At 43.7% G+C, this 20180-nt stretch overlaps 1 protein-coding gene across 2 annotated transcripts in view; it reads left to right on the top strand.

Annotated features, from left to right (window-relative positions):
* The first annotated feature begins 697 nt into the window (after window positions 1-697).
* SPTBN1 (spectrin beta, non-erythrocytic 1) overlaps window positions 698-20180 on the top strand; it is a 135999-nt gene continuing 116516 nt past the window's right edge. The window contains exon 1 of one of the 2 annotated variants that reach the window (XM_054194093.1): window positions 698-837. The gene's annotated coding sequence lies outside the window, so the exon portion shown is untranslated. Of the gene's footprint in view, window positions 838-1088; window positions 1237-20180 lie in introns of those variants that run through there. The other variant, XM_054194092.1, reaches the window with a different exon arrangement.

The following is a 20180-nucleotide window of genomic DNA, read 5'->3' as shown; positions in this document are numbered from 1 at the left end:
GGCACAGAGGAGAATTCCACACACTGCGTTAGGAGTGAGCGTGGGGATGAAAAGCACGAGAGAAGGGAATGAAAGCAAATGAGGCAAATGAAACCAGTAGTGGTTTGTTATTTGTTTCTCTGGTTGGATGTTTTTTTATTATTTTTTTTTCCAAAAACGATGGACAACAATAGTCCATATCTGTATTGCAAGTGAGAGGTTGGGGATAGCAGACGGGAAGGAACGAGAATGGGCATGAAGAGGGTGAGGACACAGATGCAAGCAAAGGGGCCAGGATTAGCAAAGGAAACCTGAAACAGAAATGTCTGCCTCTGGACTGGGTGGTGAAGAGGGGCGTGGGGGAAGGAGGAAAGGCACGCTGGCTGTGTGTTAGCTATTTTCTCTAGAAAGGCATAGGCGAAATCCTGCCTAGAGAGGGAGGAGGAGGGGAAGTGCCGCAGAAGGGCAGCTGGGGTTGAGTTTCGGGGGATTGGATGACACTGGCAGAGGGGACTGTTTATGTGGGAAGGTGGCAGGATTGATGCCTGAGAGGATGACTCTGCAGTGGAGGAAGTCAAACCCAGGATGGGATTTCCACTAGGAATGACAGGGCAGTGGGAGAGGAGCACTAGAGGAAAAGGATGCTGGGGGTGAGCCAACATTGTCTTTGCGATAGGAGAGGGTGTCAGAGGAGGAGGAGCATGCAGTCTAGCGAGACCAATAACCAAATACACGTAAGAAAAGGGAAGGGGAGAGCTGGGAGCGGTGGATAACGCTGAGGGCTGGCTGGGGAGGCCGCCGCACGGAGGGGGAAGATCTGGGGGTGACTGCAGTGCGAGGCCCCACCAGCAGCGCCAGGTGAGGCGGGGACCAGGCGCGGCCCCCCGGGGCTCCGCTGCGCTCCCCCCGGACACCGCCCGCCCTCACCGAGGGAAGCGGGGTGGGCGGCCCGGTTGCGGGGACACCTGCCGGGGTCGGGGTCGGGGCCGGGGCCGGGGCCGGGGCCGGGGCCCTCCCCCCGCGCCGCAGGGCGGCCGCTCGTCACCGCCTTCTCCTCAGGGAAGGAAGGGGCGCGGGGCTGCGCCTCGCCCCCGCCCCTCCGCGCTGTCCCCGCCCCTCGCCCCTCACAGCCGCCGCGGCCGGGCGGGCGGAGCGCAGCGCAGCGCCGCGGGGGCTGCGGGAGCCGACGGTCACTCCCCGCCGCCGCCGCAGCAGCAGCCGCCGAGCAGGGAGAGCCGCCGCCCGGGCAGCACAGAGGTAGGGGAGGCCGGGAGGGCAGCCGGGGGCGGCCCTACCGTTCCCGGGGTACGGCGGGCCAGGCGAGGCGGTGACCGTGCGGCGGCTCCCGCAGCCCCGCCGCAGCTTCCCTCCCCCCCTGCTCCCCCCCGCCCCCCTGCTCCTCCGCCGGGCGAGCAGCGGCCTCGGAGCACCGTGGCTCGGGTGCGGCCTTCCCCACTCCGTCCCCAGCTCGCCCCCCCGGCGGGCTGTAAGGGCGCGGAGCCGCCCCGCCCTGCGGCGGCTCCGGCCCGGCCCGACCTCTCCCAGGGGGCCGCGGCCGCCGCCCCTGCCCGCCCTACCCGGTGCAGTGCGGAAAGCCGCCCTGCGCCTCGGCACCGCTAGCACTCTTATTTATTTTATTTTTAAATATATTTTTTTTTTCAATTTTTTTCTTTTTTCTCCGGCGGAGCGGAGGCGGGGGCCGCTGCGGGAGCGGGCGGCGGCGCGGCCGGTGTGTGGGGCGGGGCGCGGGGGAGCTCCGCGGCGGCGGAGGGGCGCCCAGTCGGCGATCGCGGGGGGGTGGATGTCTCATCAGGGGTCCGACCGACTGTCAGGTCGGTACCGCGGCGGGGCTTTGTGCTGTGGGAACGCTGGACTTGGGAATAACGCCGGTACGGAGCGGCGTTGGCCTGTCGCGATAATGAGATGCGTTGCTTCGATTGCTTCCATCCGCCGCTTTTGTAGATCATTGTATTCCTTCAGTGAATGCACAGTTAAAAGGCATAATTGCACGGACTTGATTCAATTACGTATTTAAATAGCTCTTGCAGTTAGATGGATATAGGCCTGATTTAACAAAAAAAATATGGCAGACTTCTAGATAGTGTAAGACTGCAGCAGATCTGAAAAATCCTTGTTCATGGCACTGACGTCTGACGTTTTATTTAGGTAGCCCTCTTTTAAGGCTGATGCTTTTGCTTTTGGACTGATAATACAAAACGGAGTGATTGAGTTTGTAATTTTGGTACCTTAATTGTGAGTAAAATTGCATTCTTGTTCAAAGAAGGTGAGTAGTGAGCTGTATTTCTAGATTGTACTTACTCAACGTTGTCCATGGGCATAAATGCTCAAAATCAGAAGCAGGATTACTGTAAGAGGGAATAAACATAAACTATCAAGATCTGGAGCATTCAGTACAGCCTCTGACCTCTATTGACAGGATAGAAATATTATGAAACCTACTTATTGAACTGTCTAGCCAATTCAGAAAAAAATAGTTATTCATGCAGCCCTGTGAATGTATTGTGCTGAAAGACATCTTGGGGAACAATGCTCCCCAGTCTAAGGGTCGTAGAGGCAGGTCATGTAGAGTAATTTATTCAAAGAGATATGAGCCATGTGAAAATGTCAAGGGAGACTGTGACTCCTCAGGCCATTGCAGAAAATCTCCACTGCAAAAAGGACTTCCATATACTCAGAATTCTCCTGAGGGAGAGGCAGGAGATGAAAATGGTATGGGATAAAGATCCAGGAGGGGTGGGTGATGGCAACTAGGTGAGATTTCTAAAGAATTGTTGTTGCCCATTGTCATTCTCTTTTCTCGCTGTTTCTCGGTAAAATAGCAATGGCTGTCGTGATGCCTACATGACTTAGCAGTGGTTGTAGGGCTATGGGGATGGACTAGCAGGCTCGCTAATGTGCTACAACCAGCGCTAGGTAGGCAATAAATAAAATAGGTAGGGAATATTTTGCTCGTTCATGCAGCAGCATAAACTTAAAAAAGAGGTCAGGATATGGAACAGTAGCTCATTTTGCATGTTTCTCCAATGCAGGTTAAGTGCAGTAAGTGATATTCACTGAAGCAGGGTGCAGCATTTTTGGATGAGATAGGAGCTTGCAGCAGTTATGTGGCAAGAAGCGTTACAGATGCTGTTTCATCTCTATGGTGGCATGAATCGTGCAGCTTTTCGAGTTACTGTGCGTTACTGAACTCTGCCTGCACACAGAAGTGGAACAGGGAGGGGGCAAAGTGTTCATGCTACATGTATGGAGGCCAGAACGCTGCTGCATGTCTCCCAGACAGCTCCTTTTAAGTAGGCATAATAACCATTTAATGAAAGATGGTTTGTTTTTCCTTCAACATATATAAAATTCAATCAGTTAAAACCCATTTATTGGATGGGCTTGTAATGCTCATTTATATTACGTTGCCTGACTAAGGATTTATTTTTTAATGTGGATCAGTTACAGGATTTAATATTTGTAGATGGATTACTTGTAAAATAAGCATTATATTTCATTAGCGAGGAGTATATGGACATATTTTGTGGAACACAGATGAGAAGGTCTGTTTATGCAGATGTTTAAGGCTCAGTCTGCAGAAGTTATTTAGACAATTAATCTCTATAGGCACCTCTGTTCCTTAGTCATCTGATGTGGGCACAAGTTAAAAACCAGTACAATAGTTTATCATTGTCCATTACCCATGAGTCAGCTCCTAAATCCGGTCCGGGCTGGTGTCTCTGACCATGGGCCTCCTGCTCGCCATTTCACGGTTCTAGGAAAGCTTTTGCAAACTGCAGTGCTCAGGCTATGGGAACTGGATGGCTTTGCGTCAGAGCGAGGAGCCATCAGCAACCACTTGGATCTTTTAGACCCTCAGTTGAACAAGAGGGTCGTGAAGGAGAGCAGTGCAGGCTGTTTTCTGTGGTGCGCAATGCATACCATGCAGTGGAAACTTCTGATGAGATCAGGCCAGTGCTCCATGATATAAACTGGGTAGAGCCATATAGGGCTTTTCTGTCATACAAGCTTGCGCCCTGGCCTTGCTCCTGTTCCCAACTGATGTGGCTGGGGAGTTTGCCAGAATGTTGGACCCTTACCTCTGCCTAAGCTTGTGGCAAATTTCCCAAGTTAAACCAGTAGGAATCTGGCCTAGGAATATTAAATGTGAAAATCTAGTTGTCTTCTCTTGCTTTCTAGTGTATTTACACCTTAGAAATCATGGTTTGTTTAATTGTTATCACCAAATAACACTTGTCTGGTGAAGCAAGTGTTGGAGGTGAAATGTGTGTACTGTCAAATGGCACTGAGGTATAATCAGTGTTCTGCAGAGAGACTGCATTGAAGATTGCTTTCCCCAGTGTTATTTTTTTTTCACATATGTTTTTCATTTGTCAGATTTTTATTATTACTCTTAAAATGATCTGTTGTGAATTTGTTTTTTCTAATGAACATGAGTACAATGTTGCAGCAGTTACAGCTGGGCCCTTCCAGGCTTTGCTTTCCTGTAATGAAAAAGGGGTTACAGAGGTACTACATGTAAGGAATTTTTTTGTATGCCTAGTAGATCTCAACTTACTTAACAGCTTTAACAGAGTGATATAGATCAATTCTATATATTTAAGCAGGCAGCTTTTTTTCTGTTTTGTCCAGCTTTATTTCTTTTTCACGTATTGTTAATCCCAGACACGTTTTTTACTGTCCATTCCTCCTTAAAAGCACCGTTTTGCAGGGAAGAAGCTTTTTTATGTATTGTTAGCTGATGGTTGAGTTCATAACAGGTTTTATAGTTGTTTGAGAAAGATGGCTAGGGAGGGTGGGGTTGCGTCTGAAAGTGTTATTTCTACTTGCAGCAAAATGTGAGTGATTGGGAAAAGATATACACCAATCTATAACCTTTGTGCTCAGGGATTGTACACATCTTCCTATGGCCAAGGACAGATTAAGGTTGAGGAGTATCTTGAGCTATTGTTTTTCAGCACCATTAACATTTTTCTAAGCTGCTTCTGTTTCCTTGTTGAATGGTGAAAATTTCAGGATGTTCTTACTTTTTCATGTCTTTTCACTTTTCTTCTGCTATTCTCTTTATATATTGCACAGATTTACATTTTTTTTCAAGCTGCATGTTTTTTAGCACACCAGGAATCTCTTTGGCGTGTGACCGCTACCACCAGAGAAATACGTTAGGCTGTTGTGCAGTCATTTTTATTTCACAAGCTTTTGAACGTGCTAAACATAAGAACTTTAAAAAGAAATGGCATGTTGGTTTAATAGTCTGTTCATAGATCTAAAAATATACTGCTATGAAACTGTTCACAGGTAAATGTTCCAAATTAAGTAGCTGTTCTGTTTACTGGTGTTCCAAACATAGGCTGTTCTGTTTTTGAAAGGAGTGGCCAAATCCTGAAGTTGCACCTGCTGAGCAATGTCCCTATGATCTGTGAAACACATTCAGGAATGATGGTCTTGGATTTAGTCTACTGTTTTTGTTCACATATCCACAGCTGTACACAAGAGGAAACCAGTTCTCCTTCTCTGTTAGTGTCATACTGCTTGGGGTGAGTATAGTTCTAAGAATATGAAACAAGAATGCTGCTGCAATTAATTGGAGAAACTGTGGACTTGCCATTGAAAAAGACTTGTAAAGAAGTAGCAAAGGTTTTTAGTTTTCTTTGTTTGTTTATTTTTAAGAAAGGAAGAGGGATTGACTGACAGGTCACTTTTACCGGAGTGACTGGTTTTGTTAATCATGACGGAACACAGTTTCGAGAATGTGGAATGATCCCTGAAATGGGCTTCAGTCAGGGGTGGGCAGTTGCTAGTCCTCCGTGTAACTGGATCTATAGGAGGGTATATGGAATATACTGGTTCTGTGAAGATACGTAGTTGTATACATAGTTTAAAAGATTTTGTTTATCTGGTGGAATGTGTAATCAGAGATGAAAATATGCAGACCTAAAGCAAATAAAACAAGCTTTTATGTGCTGCTTTATTGCCCACATGATTGAATGGCACATAGGTTAATGTATTTGAAGGAGCCACCTTAATGAATAAAGCATTTATGCTTCACCTGTTCAGTACCACAATAGAGAGTGGTTGAATGGTTGTTGTGATCCTTTCTGGCCTTAGTCCATACGAGCCTACAGACTTTTAGTTCTGTCTCTCTCTCTCTTTTTTTTTTTTTTTTTTAAGTTTGCCTTGAGGTTTCTTGAAACACAGCATTACATTAAGATAATGACTGTGCTAAAATCTCACAATTCAGGGCTTCAGTTGAGTGCTGTAGTGGTCAGGAAGGATCACCCCCAAATTCTGTGGAGTTTTATTTTCTATTTTTCCCCTTTCTTAGAGGCATTAGTGGCTGGGGGCTGGCTGGGGTGAGGCAGTGAGCTGGGTGGGAGGTGCTCCAAGGTGATGTAAGGGCTTCTCTCGGAAGCCTGCCTCTGATGTTTTAAGGTTATACTGACTGCTGAATTTGATACCAGGCAGAAATTTCTCCCAAGCCAGACCAACAGACATCTTTGGGAGCTCTTTAATCTTTGCTGTGGGATTCAGCCCCCAGTAGTGTTACAGTCCCAAGTACGTGGAGATGGTCTTGTACAAGACGTTGTGGGGACTCCTTACCATCAAGCAGTAATCCGGATCTGCATTTTTTGTTTTTGTAAGTTACTGCCATTTGATTCTGAATTAATCGTATCGTTCTATTGATTGATTTATTATAGAATGGCATGGAGTATCAGCTTTTGATTCTTACTTTTACATGATAATAGAGAGCCTTGTGTTTGTAAGGGCAAGAAAGCTGTCAATATATATTGTTTCTTATGGCACGGTGAGTGCTGGCTGACTGGTCAGGTCTAGAGCCTGGTTTACAGTGGGGTTGATTTGTGGTTACTGCAGTCTGTAATGCAGAGTAGAAAATATGATTTTATGCAGTATAACCAAACGCTTATTTTTTCCACTCATGAAAACAATTTTGCTTAGTGCTTAGACACCACAAATACTCCAGCTAATTATAGCAAGTGGCTCCTCTGTTTTTTTGGCTTAGAAGGGAAAAGGTGCTGCCTGCTGTATCGAAATTAAACTTAATGTAGATAAATTTATCTTAACACCCACAGGTTTTAGTTTGGGCATCTGAGTTTGAAAGCATTGGCTTTTGTCTGTAGCTAAAGTAATTATGAGGTTTTTCTTCCTGAGGGCTTTCACGGACTTTTCTCTTATTAAACAAATATTTAATTAAAGTGTTTAAGGGTGATCTATAGCCAGTCTCTGCCGATGGAAAGCTTTGCACCGGTGGGTAGCTTGTGGCTCTAGTATGCTAGTGGCGTATACGTTTATAGCAACGCTGGAATGCAGCATGAAGCTAATCATTCTAGTTCACGCTTGGAGAAAGAAGTTTTTGCCTCTCACTAGCAAATTACTGGCCTCTGTGCTTTTGAAAGGGTACTTTGGGCCTAAATCTGCCTACAGAAGTCAGTGGGCATTTTGATATAGGAGGGTCTGCAAGTAGAGCACCCTTTGTTTAGATGCTGTATCATGCGGGCACTGGTGAAGAAGTCAGGAAACCTAGTGATCTTATTTCCTGCTCTGCCACTTATGCTATATGAAATATGAAAGCAAGGGAGTTGAGCAGCATATAATGGTTTTGGGTGCCTGAACTTTCAAAAAGTTTGGGATCTGCATCTCTTGGAATTTGAATGGTCCTTTAGTCAGTCTGACTCAGAGATGAAGCCTTGGGGAAAAAAATGGTCTTTAAATTACCATGCTGCAGTTCACCTTAAGTTAACAGGTAATCCTTGTCATGTAGGGTCCGTATGTGGTGAAGATAGCCTAGTTAGTTTAACATTTGCTTTATTTTAGTAACTTAAAATATTGTGGCCTTTTTCTGCACACAGTACTACAAATAATTCTCTACAGTTTCATGATAGTCAAAGGTGAATGGATTAATTGCTAAACTTTTATTTTTAACCTTTTCTTTAGAGTAACAAATTCTTACTGTAATTTTAAATGCTTTTAGGGGGCCAGATCCTAAGCCTGAAAAAAAATCTGGTTGACTTTGGTGGAGCTACACTGGTGTACACCAGTTGAAAATCCGTCTTGCAGTCTTTAAGTTTTGATAAAACAAACACTGGAGCCTGTTGTATTTTATTCTCTTTGTGTTTTTGGCAACAGAGGAGCTTTTCCTGATTGTTTTTCTCATTTGAAGGCTGATTGTACTGAGTGACCTCTTGCTGCTAAAGGGTGGGTCAGTTTATGTGGGAAAGTCTTAGTCAGTGTGTCTGGGAGATAAGTGGGACTGCATCCCAACAAGTGTTGTGCATTAAATACTGGAATGCACTGGGGGTCTGCCAGGAGATTGGAAGCAGGACTATGCGACAAGCGTGAATGCAGTCACACTCTCCCTAAAATAGTACTCTGGATAACAGGAGATCTGGAAAGTTATCACTTACCTCACTTTAGCACAAATTCTTTCCTAAAAATGGATTCTTGACTGGGAGTTCAGGGGTTTATTATTTTTTTTTGGTAATATATTCTGTTTGCATCTGAAGAACGTTTAGGTCCCTCTCAAGCCTTTAGCTGAAGGCAGGACAGGACTGCATGTCAGAATGAAAAGCTGTATTAAAGCCATGCAAGTGAAGCGCAAACCCCGCAGTCCCAGCTTAGGGAAAGCTGTTTATATAATCCTCACTGTTATCTGAATGAGAAACGAGATGGATTTTTATTTTAGTGTGGGTTAATAGTAGTGCCTTCAAATTCGTCTTGAACTGTCTAGAAGTATCAAGGCAGAGATAAATCAGTTCCGCAACCGCAGACATGCCTGAACTGGTTGTTGGTGATGGGATTTTGGCACAAGACATTGGGCGCAAGCGATAGGTATTTGGATATTAAAATGAACAGCGGTTTACCACTGCAGACCGTATATGGTTTTGTTTAAGGGTAAAAAATAAACAAATTTCAGTTTTGGCCCTTTGTCAAGTTTGTCAACAGAAGAATCTGATTGTGCAGCTTTAGTCGTTGGCATAAGCCATTTAAACTTAAAACCTGTGATGCCTAAATTAGTTTCTTACGGAAAGAGGATGAGTTAGCTTCTAAATGGGATAGTGTGAGGAAAGTGCGGGGGCCGAGGTTTGGAGCAAGGTTGTAATACACTGAGTCAGCAGGTGGTTGTGGTTAGCCCTGGTGCGAATCTGCTGTAGGGAAAGTATGGATTGAAATAACTGCTCCCTGGATGTGTGTTTGCATTGCTGCAGGGACCTGGACAAGAAACGCGGTGAAAGGAAAAATAAAAGTGGAAATGTTATGGAATAATGAGATTCAGAACAAAAAGTCTGGACTACTGTAAGTCATGACCTTTTAGTGCATGCAGATTTCAGGACAAGTCACGAGCTGCACTTTTTAAAAGGCAAATGGATTACTTCATTTGTGGAAAAATACCTGTCAGCTTCTGGTCTGCACTGCAAGCCTGGGATCAGTTTAGCTCTTGAGGACCACAAGAAGTAACTCTCATTGTGCCTGTACCAGAACTGAAATCTCTGGCCCCAGGTATGAGGTCCACATGGCCTGTGCTCAGAGCAGTTTTATGTCCCCTGTGCCGCAGTCCGTGAGCTTCTTTGTGGGGAGGAGACTCATTTAGGCTGTTGTACAGCAGCAGCAGTTGCAAGGCTGCTTTACGTTACGCTGTTTTACAATGTGTTGGGACAGGAAGGCAGGCTGTTGCACTGGCTCAGGATGAAGTCAGGCACGGTGGTTATGCTCCAAAGTTTGTTTTGGGAGAGGATGTGACACACCAGATACACCAGCTCTGCACCACAAGGGGATTCCCTGACCCGGGCTGGCCCATTAAGCCAGCTTTGCAGCTTTCCATCACTGGAGTGTGTAAAGTAGCTTTATTGCTGTTCAGGATCTGGCTCCAAGGAGTGACGCTTGCATAAAACTCAGGTAAAAGGTAAATAGAGGTAAAGTCAAAAAAATGCAGTCCAATTGAGTTTCACTGAGCTTTGTCTTTTTCAGCCTTGCACACCTTCAGATTATGTGTTAGGAGGCATAAAAATTTCCAGAAATTGCACAGTTTTTCTAAGAGATGTGAATAATGGCTAATAATATGATAAACAGCCCTGAGGAGCTGAAAGATGGAGTAAGTAGGTTATTTTTAGAGATCTGTTCCCATTGCATGCTAGACAAACAAGAATAAGATGACTTCGAGTTAAACATATACTACAAAGAATTAAAGATATTTTTCCCAGACAAGTATTGAAGTAACCATAGCGTAGTAATGATCTATACTATCTGCCAGATTACTAATGAAACACTTATCTGCATTCTTCACTTTGGTAAGAAAAGAGGGACCTTCTATGCTTATTCTCATTGCAATATTGTGATTCTTCTTTCTCTGCTATGCTTAAGAATGAAGGATCTGAATCCCCAATTGTGCCAAGTTATATAGCTGCATCCCAGTGTGTGAAGCCATGCTGATTTACATCATCAGTCTGTGGCTTGAGGTTTTAAATCATCTTCTTACAAAAATATGGAGGAGAACGTATCTAAGATAATTTTATATTGCTCAGTTACATTTGTGAATGGCGTTAGAAACATAAGGATTGTAAAAAAAAAAAAAAAAAAAAAAAAAAAAAAAAAAAAGAGAGAGAGAGAAAAGATACCAAAATGTTGGTAAATAGGAGTCAAGGATGATGATACCCACTTTGTGGGCAGGTGTGAATGATAGGGAGCACATCGCTCTTATCTTATCTGTGTTTTTACTCTAAGTAATCCAGTCAGGTAGTAAATCCTGAGTGAGATTATGCTACTGGAGCCTCTGTAACAAAGATCAGTGTTTAGATACGCTGTAGGGGTATAGCAGGATTTAGAGATGCTTGTTTAGGTATTTATTGCTGATAGGCTGAGGTAAACCAGAAGTTTGATTGCTTTAACTAGGATCCTCTTCTAAACAAGCGGAAAAGAAACACGGTGAAGACCTAATGGTCTGTTTGCTGCAGCAGAGCTGACAGGTGAGGACCACATGGACATACCAGTGATAGGTGGAGCACTGAGTTGGTGGAGGGCATGCCAACGATTTTGGAGATGTTTCTACAGCTGTTGCCGACTAGCAGAAAATAACGTGAATCACTTGGGGTTGCAGTGGCTCAACTTGCTGTGAGAGTTCAAAGAGGCACAAAGTTCCTCAGATTCCTGGCATGGGACGATGAACCTAGATGTCACCTTAAGGGCAAATTGCAGAGCAGCGCGTTCACGTTGTTCCAGGATGCCTTTGACAGTAGTACAGCTGTTTTCATTTTTAACTTCTGGTTGTCATAAGCTGTGGCAGGACGCCAAGGAGCTATGGAAGAGCTTTGGGCCCGAAATTAATTTTCGGCAAATTCTATTAGATTGGCGCCTGTAGCAGTTTTACCATTAAAAGTTTTATGCGTGTTTTGATATAAATGCCTCTCCTTTCTGTATTTAGTAGTGTGGCTATACTATCACTGGAAGCTCTAAAGAGAGATAGGAGGCCGTGCAAATATATAAAACAAGGACAAAAATAACTTTGTATGTATTTTTAATATTCTGCTTTGTGGATTGATCAAAATGTCGCAATTTTAAAAAACTAAAATGCTTGATGGTAATGAATGTTGAGAAATGGTCACTCTGCAGGCAGCATGACTACTTTGTCAGAGGGGAATTTCCAAATTGCATTCCAAGCATGTTATTAAAGGATTAGAGATGGGTGATTCACCTTGGGCTAACTGTCCTGAAACTGTGCTTGTGCTTATAAGACATATAAATAACTATTATGTGCATATTAATGTAATAACAAACCATATTTTGAATTTGTTCAAGTGGTTCACATGCTGGTCAGAAGTACTAGCAGTATAAATTTGATAGGTCTTGAGGGAACGTATAGTATTAGATTGTAGTTCTTGTTATGTTTCAGTCTGAACCTTATGTCCATGGGCCTGATTTGGCAAAGGGGCTCAGGGCCTGGCAAGTGAGGTGGAGAACACGGTCCCACTGTGAACATACTCTTTGTCATATAAGACTAGGGTCTTGGACCTCTTGACCATGCAAAAAGTAGGCCCGCACATTTAACCTTATGGTGTGTTTTGTCTGTGCTTCATGTTGCTGTGCTGAGATCCCAACCTTTCTAATTCTGGGTGAGCTGCTTTCTCAGGCGATGAGATGCTTGTGTCAAGGTGCTAACAGTGGCACTGCAGTGGGCTGAGGCTGGGATCTTTGCAACTCTCTAGTCACATGTTTTTTGGATTATGGAATGAGGTCCTGTTGAGTATTCCTAAAGAACTTGGTTGAATTGCTTTTTGAAATGGCAAGCTCATTTGTTTTGATCCAGTGCTCTAAATGATAGTCTTTTTTTCCAGAAAACAGGAGGTACTGAAGTTAACTTCATAGTGAAAAAAAATTAATAGTGGTGAAATATACCACTTAGTTTCTTTTTCTCTGAATTGGTGTCAGTGTATAGTAGCAGACTGGAATGTTTTGTACATAGTTTCCTTCCTTGGTTATGTTGTTAAAATTAATGAAAGCTTCCCATTTTTGTTGTCATCAGGAGCAATAAGCTCTTGTTCCTTTAAAAATCTGTCCCTCCTGTTTTTGACTTTCATTAGATACTGCCTGGAAAATGCACATATTTCTCTTCAGAGCGCTGGAACTCTCTTCTGCAGTCAACCTGAAGAGCACAGTTCACCTTTGGGTAATGCCAAGTGAAAGATTAGTGTGTGCTGAAACAGCGATGACCATGGATTTAGCACTTCCAGATCTGCTGGCTTTCAGACATAAGTGCCAGGAAAAATTTGCAGTATTCACGTTAGTTCTCTGTGCAGAATACAATTTTTAGTCATGATTTTAGAGTGTATCAAAAATCAGAGGCTAGACAGCTACTGTTTTTTTTTTTTTCTTCTAAATGATGGTGTTTTTCATGCTGATACATGGTCTTTGAATATTGCACCTTAGGAATTTGTTCTCCAGAATCACTTAGAAAACCCTATTCTACTCCTCTGAGAAGTCAGTGAGCTGTCTTGGAGACATGATGTGATTTGCCAGAGAAGGCAAATCAGGGGTTTTGGGAGACTCAAATGCTGTTGAGTAGGGTCACAGTTGTGTTTTCAGGCTTGTGGAGCCACACAAATGTAGGGTGACAGCAGAAGAAAGTGTCTGAACCTCTGCTTGCCAGGGTTCTGTTCAAGATAACTACTGTTAATTTTTCTGTCTGAAAAACGCTCTGCTTCTAATGCTGCTTTCAAAAGATGTGATCTTACAGGTTAACGCCTAATGGCCTAGCGTCCAAACTTGTTGCAGCCTATTTTCTTCTTGATAATAATGCCGTGAAATAATTGTGTTAACATCCTGTTCCTGCTTCTGTGGTGCTGATATTGTATCAGTAGAATGACCAAGTCAGTCTTGCCTGGAGTTTGGGTTTCTTGTACAAGGATTGATGAGCCAATTTGCATAAAAAGTGACATGTTTGTGGAAATGATGTGGTCTTTGTATTTGGATGACTAGCACTTGGCATGCTTTTATGGTGATTTACTGCTAGTGGACGCAGGTCTCCTTGACAATGGAGAATTATCCTTGGTCTGTCGGGTACTGAGGTATTTCACTCTGGCCTGAACAAGGGTTCCTGATGTTGTCAGTCTGATACCCTCATGGGAACCTCCAGGAAATACGATGGGGTTGATTTGTATGGTCAATAGCATAGTTAGTATTAGCATGGTGTTTGACAGTATATTGTTTAAAAGTTGTATTTTCTGGAGGGAAGAACAAACCAAACAAAACTTTCTGGATGTCTTCCTGAGTTACTGGTTTCAGAATGAAGGCTACAGGCTATCTGTAGTGTCAACAAAAAGGGGGAGGAGACTTTGTAATTTGAGTATCATAGCAAAAAGAAACCCAACGAAAACCAGAAGAACTGCTGTGGAGTTTGGGTTGGTTGTGTTGTGGGGGTTTTCTTGTTGGTTTTTTTTGTTTGTTTGTTTTTAAATTATTTTGAATTTCAAGGACTGTGGAGGGATGAGGAAGAAAGGAGCTATTGTCCCAGTTAGTCACACTGCAGTGTATGCCTACCTCCTAGCCCTGTTTTTAGTTGTAGCCTGAGGTAACACCTGGTTGGTTTTAGCAGCTAGATGTCATGAGAAGCTGTCATAATTACTAATTTTATGCTTTTGCTGCAGGGAGGTTTCTGTTAGAGACTACGACAAATCTCCCCGACTCCCTCTCCGTGCAGAATCCAAAATGCATGGGAAGTGCGAGCCTTGTGCGCAGAATTACCGGTGTCACAGTCTCTTTGATTGCCTCTCACTGCATTACAGTGAGTCATCCATAGAGTGAGTGCATTGCTTAAAATAGGCCGTTCCTTTTGCAATTGCTATTATAATTCCAATATTCAAATATTAAGCCTTCTCTACAGCATTCAGATAGCTGTGAATAGAGAAATTCTTTCATTAATCTTACCAGGGAAGTTAAATATTCACTGTGTCAAAGGTTCGATCCCAAGGCTGGAGCTCTGTATGCGTTGAGCCGAGGCGTCTTCACCCCTGTTTCTTCAGCTCTAATCTGTTATTGTTGAACAAAGAGTACAAGTGGGTGGGAGAAAGTAAGAAGCAGGAAGTGGATCAAAAGAAAGTGAAGAGTATCTAAAATACAGTGGAGAAAATAAAGGACCAGAGGGAATGCAAAAGTAAAAACATGAATTTAAAACAGAAAACTGCATTCACAGAATTTTGTCAGAACAAGGCTCTGATCCTGGCGTTGATGCAAATGGATGCAGTGACTTGGGTAGCAGGCAGCACCCAGTTCATTTGGCAGGGGGTGTAAGACCTGTCTCCTCTCTGGAGGCTGAGGGTTCAACCCTGTATGGTTATGGCAGGAGGACTGAAAATTGTAACGAGCCACTAATTGACTTTTGGGAGGCCACTTACCAAGGTGGGTGTAATCTGCATGATTGAGCTTGGTAGGAAGATCGAGGACTTGGCAAGTTCAAATGTGTGCACTGAGTGCTGATATCCTCAGCCTACATGCTATAAGAATGTACGAATGAAAGGCAGGTGTTTATTTCCGCACCGCTCCCCCCATGTTGTTGTACATTAGCTAATGTAAAATTTAATAACAAAATACTATTTCAACAAAATCGTTTCCTTAAACTTGCCATCAACAGAAGATGTATTGGAAAAGAGAATTTTCCTCTGGGGTGAAATAGAGGACAAACAAACAGAAATGACCATTGCATATTTAATGGAGAAAAAATGTCATGTCACTTGAATGTCATCTTAATGATATTACGAGGCAAGGAAGGGAGTCAAACAATGCATACCTTTTATCATGGAAGTGAAGTCCAGACTTTCAACAAACGCTGTTTAGCCAAGATGAGGGGTTGAATTGTCGTCTGCTGTAAAAGAAAACCTAATTTGTCCATATAATCCTGTTGGTCCAGGTGAGTGATGGGAGTACTGTTCTTCTAATTGCCTTTGAAGTTCAAAGTGAAAAAAGATCCTTTTTTCTGTTCGGTTCTCTAGCTTGGCTTCTATGGGTAGGGAGGAGACCAGGAGTAATATTTCATTTATCAACTTAACTTTGTCTGAACTAGTTGCATTTTGCTGGAAACCAAACTGATGGTCAGCCATCGTAAGCTGCAGTCCTCTTAGAAAAGAAGACCAGAGCAGGATGTTTCCCCACAGTCCCCAACTGCGTGATGGCTGGCTGGAGCATTTGCTGAGCGTTTCCCAGCTGTGTTTCACAAAGGGCTTTGCCAGCATGCCACGCATTACTGACCTTTTCTGGAACAGGGAAACTGAGGCAGAGAGGGGCCAGCTGGTTGCAGCAAGGCTGGGCATCAGGCACCAGAGTGTCAGGGCTTGTTCCAGCTCCACGCCTGGACCCCGTAGCTTGGCCCAGCTCCCCAGTGAATGCAGAACACCCCTGCCCTGCCGCTTTGTTCTGCTGGGGTGTGCAAGTGGGTGCTCTCTGGCTGGAGGCTGCTCGCACTCAGACAGGGTAGATCCCAGCAAGGCAAAACTGGAATGATTTTGGTCTCTGACACTATTATATGTGGCATAATGGGCTTGTCTTGGATTTACCTCAGGAGAAATGCCATTTTGGATTGGGTGACATGTGCTGTCAGATTGAACGCTGGTGGTAAGTGAAGATGCACTATAAATCTCTGTGTCATCAGGCTGTCTGGCTGCATTGCAGGAGAGTCACGCTACTTCAGCAGTGCTAATGCTCTCCTTCCATGCCCCAGCAGCTGGCTTTGGAGTTCCCACCTTTAGGATGTGCTCCAAGAAAGGGAAGGTCTGTCTGTGTTCTCCTGCATGTCCGCACCGTACTTCTCTGGTCACAGATTTACCAAACTTGCTCTCTAACCAAAATAAAAATCCAAAGCATGTCAACCCAAAGGGGCACAGTCAAGCTGAATTTCAGTCACAGATGAAACTCCAGGAAAAAAACATGCTATTAAGAGGGGAGGGGATGTCACGGCTGGTCATACACCTAGCCCACACAATTTGGTCCCCCACACAATGGGTCTCTAAATTAGCCAGTGATTTATCTCTTGACGAGATTACCTGTTGATATAAGTGGATGCGTTATTATATAAGCATGTCTGTCTGTATCAGATCCCTCAGATCCAATACTTGTGCCTATATTCATGCTAAAGGGTGCTTTCTTGGCCTGAATACATACTGAAATGAATTTGTTATTAGTTACCCTTCCTTTAGTGATCAAGGTAGAATTTAGTACCTTGTCTTGGGAAGGTAAGGCTAACGTGTGTGAAATGTGTCAGTGGTTTGTATGCAGTATGTTGTGCAAAGAACCGACCTGCAGACCATTGGTATCTCCTCATCATATCTCTACTTGAGACCTATTAACCACTTTAAATAGAAAGATATTGATGTACTTTTAATGTCAGGTTAGTGCTTACTTGGGCAAGCAGTTAAGTGCATTATTTTAATTCAATAACATACTGAAGAGATTAAATTCTGGACGCCGGCGTTGTTATCTGGGCAAAACACACCCATAGGCTGTAACCACAGGGCTGGCCTCCTGAATAAGTTATTTTTTTTATTCTCCTCTGTGTTACATTTTAGTTATCACAGAAAAAGATGATGGCTGAACAGTGTCAGCTCTGGATAGTACACGTTTGCAGGTTATGCATTTCCATGAATAAGTGATGGCACTTCCCCATACTGTCCGTGGTAGGTCCTAATGCCTCCTGTCGTGTACCAGTTTCACCATTCTCTATTTGACATCCCCAGCATCTTTTGTCTAATTCAGTTTTATTCAGTTACAGTTCCATTCCTAAACGTTGTTTGAAAAAGTGTGTGGTGGCACATAATCTCTACAAGCAATTAGTGGTCCTCATGAACCTGCTAGTATTTGCCTAAGATGCTGCAGCAGCGTCTCGAATTTTTAAATGACTTCTAGTGTATACAAAAGTATCTGAGATAACTGCAGGGACCTTGGCTTCACTGCTCATTTTTCATTGACAAACACTAATTATTTAGCAACATGTATCAGATCTTGGGAGGCTTTTTTTAGAATGAGTTCCCGTTCCTTCTTTCCTGAGCAGTAATTCAATCATAGTGAGAAAAGCAGTCTCAGTAAACGATTGGGCAGGTGTGTGTACTCTGCTACCGAAGGACTCCTCGTAAATCTTAGACTTGCTCTGCAAAGACTTATGAACAGGTCCATTATCCGTTTTAGGAATACTGCTGCGTTTGAAACAAGGCCTCTGCCTGGGCTCCTGCACAGCTTGCACTTCTGCCCTGTTTGACTGTGTCCTGGCTTCTAAGCTATTTTTCTGTCTCCCCGTTTTTTCTTACTGCAATCTATGTGATTGCCTTGAAATGCTCTTGTGAAGGTCATTTTGCTAGGGCATCTGGCCATTCTGAAATAGTCTCGCTTATTCTCTAAAATTACAGGTATTGGTAAAATACCAACTTGGTGCAGCCTAAACACTAAGGCAGGCTGATACTAACAGATGTACTTCTGTTGTGGTTTGGGTGGAAACAATGGCCTTTACACTAAATAACTTAATTTTTATGACTGCAACAAATTTGACTTTTTCAGATAACTCAAAATCAAGACCAGCTTTGTAAAGGTGAGCAAAATTGAAAATTATGTGAGTAAGAATGGTGATACTTTTTCTGGAGGGGAGGAAAGAACGTTGTTTAGGATTATGGCTGACTTTCTCAGTAGGGTTAAATTGCAGATCTCTTGTCCTCAACTTGCTCATAAACCACCTCTGATTAAATTGATGTCAGATTCAAGTGGGAGGAAGGAGAGAGAGCCGTGCTGGTCCTCATGAAAGAAAATCTGCCTGAAGAGCAGGCAATCTCAAGCTGTAATTCCTACAGCGCTTCTAAAATGTCCCTAGTTTTCGCTGATTCAGAACCTCTTTTCTCCTAATCTTTGCATCTGAAGGCAAATTTGTCTGTGTCTTCATTGATCAATCAGAGTGAAGAAGTTAGGGTTATGGTAGGAAATCCAGGTCCCAGTGGAGCGGTGAGCGGTGCAGCAGCCAGCCCTTGAGCTCTGCCCAGGGCAGCGCTGCCCTGCGCTTGCCTTGTAACTTTGGGGTGCTGTCTGCATTGTGCAGCTCACATGCATTCAGGTGCCACGTGATCTGGGGGAAAAGCCCTAAATTGGGGAAAAAAATGAACAAAAACAACGGCAAAATAAGCTCTAGCAGCATTCATGGGGCTAGAGAATTCCTGCATAGCCTGTGACCACCTGATAGGCCACTCTTATGGCTCCTCTTCTCCCGGGGATGTTTTGTGGCCTGGCTTCAAGTGTGTCTGCTTTCCTGTCTGACTTGCAGAAGGGGGGAAATGAAAAATACTGATGGGTGTAATTTTTTTATTGGTTAAAATCTTTGTGGGTATTACCTGGACTTGCAGAGAAGGTAACAAGCCCCTTCTGCCTGCTCCAACCTTGTGAGCCTTCAGAAAGCCTCAGCACAGTGAGGAGTCCTGAAAACCCTGTGCTAGAGACACAGCTGCTGTAAACTGTACTCTTCAGGTTAATGAAAGAAGAGAGGTAACAGTTTTGCCTAAGGCTTGGAGCATCTGAGACCCAGTTCCCGTTGATGGGAGTTGTTGGTGTCTAACACCTATAAAAGTGAAGCTTCTAGCATTATGCTGCAGGTAAGAAAGTTACTCTGGTTTTGAATCTTGGTCTGGTTTGAATCTCTGTCTGTTTTGTCTCAAGTGAGGTGCACAGAGGACTACAGAAATTGTTACTTTGGGGGGGTAAAAGCGTTACGTTTGATGTTTTCTGCTAGTTCTGTTGGTAAAGGGATGATGATGAGGCTAATTTTTAACTCATCAGTTGAAGTCGTTAATTTGTTGTTTGTGCTCTTGTGCTCTGTGAGTTACTGCTGTCTCTCCCCAGATGCTGTTCTGCGTACTCTTGCCGGTCTGTGTGCGTGCGTCGAAGGAGGCACTCAGTATCCAGCATTTGTGCCTTCTGTTAACAAGAACAAAATGGACATAGAGCTTTTCTAGCACTCAGTTTCAAAAGTCAGTAGAGAGACTTTACAGAGAGGTAAAATGAAAACATGAGTATCCGTTTCCACAAATCCATAGTCTGTTACCTTGTTTGTTTATTTGTTCCTATAAACAATTGACTCTAATTTTGAACAAATAATGATGATTATTCTTTTTTAGCTAATAACTTTTCTGTGGTTGGGTTACTCCTGACTGACACCTGTATGTAAGTGCTTAGACCCATCCCTTATGCTAGCTGAAGTGCGAGATGATATCATTGTTTCCTTCTTCGGTGTTGGGAGGAGACTGTGAGTAAAGAGTCATTTTTGTCCCATGAAATGGCAGTCCTGGTATCTAGTTGGGTATGTCTCAGAGGTAAGGCGATAGCTGGCAATCATTGGTTTGTAGAGAGCATCTGAGGCGATCTGTAATTTCCTGCTCTCCAGATTCCCCTCCTGCTCTGTAACCCACACCTGTGCGCTTGTTTGTTCTGATTTTGGTCAGTTTGGAGAAATGCCTTGTTTTGCTGTTTCTAGTGCTATCATTTGACACTACTGCTCTCAATACAACAAATCCATCCAGGTATGAGTGTGCTTAAGGCCACAGAGGTGCACCAGTGCTGAATGTGGCCTGTGATGTTTACAGTAGGTGCCAAAAATGCATATTTTCAGGTAGCTTCAGGAGAAATGGCCTGTTTTAAATCAGCGTCTGTGTTCA

The sequence above is a fragment of the Rissa tridactyla genome, chromosome 3 (assembly GCF_028500815.1).
Source record: "Rissa tridactyla isolate bRisTri1 chromosome 3, bRisTri1.patW.cur.20221130, whole genome shotgun sequence".
Classification (NCBI taxonomy): domain Eukaryota; kingdom Metazoa; phylum Chordata; class Aves; order Charadriiformes; family Laridae; genus Rissa; species Rissa tridactyla.
This window is presented reverse-complemented; position numbering and strand designations above follow the sequence as displayed.